The sequence below is a fragment of the Sinocyclocheilus anshuiensis genome, unplaced genomic scaffold (genome assembly GCF_001515605.1).
Source record: "Sinocyclocheilus anshuiensis isolate Anshui unplaced genomic scaffold, SAMN03320099.WGS_v1.1 scaffold348, whole genome shotgun sequence".
Classification (NCBI taxonomy): Eukaryota; Metazoa; Chordata; class Actinopteri; order Cypriniformes; family Cyprinidae; genus Sinocyclocheilus; species Sinocyclocheilus anshuiensis.
In genome coordinates, this window is record NW_015555762.1 from 15412 (window position 1) to 16681 (window position 1270).

Consider the following 1270-nt stretch of genomic DNA (forward strand, 5'->3'; position numbering starts at 1 on the left):
TATATATATATATATATCATCTATCCATCTATCAATCCATCCTTTTATTTATTTATTTTAAATAATTTCTAAATAATCTTATTTAACTTTGTTTTTATTTTACTTAATGACATATTTAATTGTGACAGTTTACCCCAAATAGTCACAATGTGCCTCAATTGTTTAAATTACTGTATAAAATCCATATTTTAAAATAGTTAGGGTTTTAAACCAATGGAAACTTCTACCGTATAGTGTGACAACATACCCCACTATAGAGCAGTGTGTGTGCAGTTAACAGTTTCTTTTCCGTAAGCAATAATTTGTAGTCAAACCTTTAATGAGTGATTCAGAAATGCATGTTTAAATAAACCTCAGACACATTCACTACAGTAAAGAGTGTGACAACTTCCCTCGGTTTTTCAGAAGGTAACCTAACATATCTAATGGCCGAGCAGGTTAACACACCCGCAGAAGTCCTGCGCAAGGATGCGTTCAGGTCTCGTCTCTCTCTCTCTCTCTCCTCTCCATATGGAGTCACGATAGCCCCTTTGACTGTACGGAGGGAGGAGCTCTAGTCAAGTGAAGCTCCAGCACAAGCTCATTCACTGGGCAGATCGAGAGGCTGGAGAATCTGTGCCTCCTCCACACCTTCAGTAAGAAACCGCGGGGGTCAGGCGCTCTCCGAAGCGACGCGGACAGCTGAATGTTAATTGCGGACTTTTATTCTCGGCCACTGGACTAGCTGAACACTGAAACGTGGAGCCCAAGAAACGCGGGCGCAAAATATCTGAACATCGCGACTGGACACGTAAATGAATAATTAAACAACCCACTGCGCGATGGAGGGCTGAGGGCAAGTTGGATCTGGACTTGTTCCGTGCGTCTTTTTGCGCGGTGGTCTCTTCCGTGCTAAGAAAGCCTTTTGAGAAGTCCAGGCGTCCGGTTTGTGCTGCAAAACTGGGTGGTTTTGTTTGATCCACAAAGCACAGATAACTTGGCCAAGTGGAGCTACAAAGACTCCTGCGCTGCGTAATTTGGGTAAGAGTGGTTTACTAATGACACATCCAAAGTCAAAGCAGTGTGATTATTTTAGTGTTTAGTGTTTAGGGTGAATGCTAGGTGGTAGCCTGTATACAGCAGATGCGATGGATTTTGTATCATTAAACATTTGTTTTAGGACATACGGGTTGGCACGATGCCTAGACCGCAAAATGCACATCACTTGTTTCAGTTATTTTCTGCAGTTATTTTCTAATGCACCTCCTGTTACCATATATATATATATATA

The 1270-nt window shown here is 41.6% G+C and overlaps 1 protein-coding gene across 2 annotated transcripts in view; it reads left to right on the forward strand.

Moving 5' to 3' along the window:
• The window catches only part of LOC107674010 (SLIT and NTRK-like protein 6), a 16905-nt gene that overhangs the window by 727 nt on the left and 14908 nt on the right, over positions 1-1270 (forward strand). Inside the window, exon 1 of one of the 2 annotated variants that reach the window (XM_016467868.1) lies at positions 553-1020. The exons of the other annotated variant lie outside the window; for it this stretch is intronic. The gene's annotated coding sequence lies outside the window, so the exon portion shown is untranslated. Of the gene's footprint in view, positions 1-552; positions 1021-1270 lie in introns of those variants that run through there. 2 annotated transcript variants of the gene reach the window in all.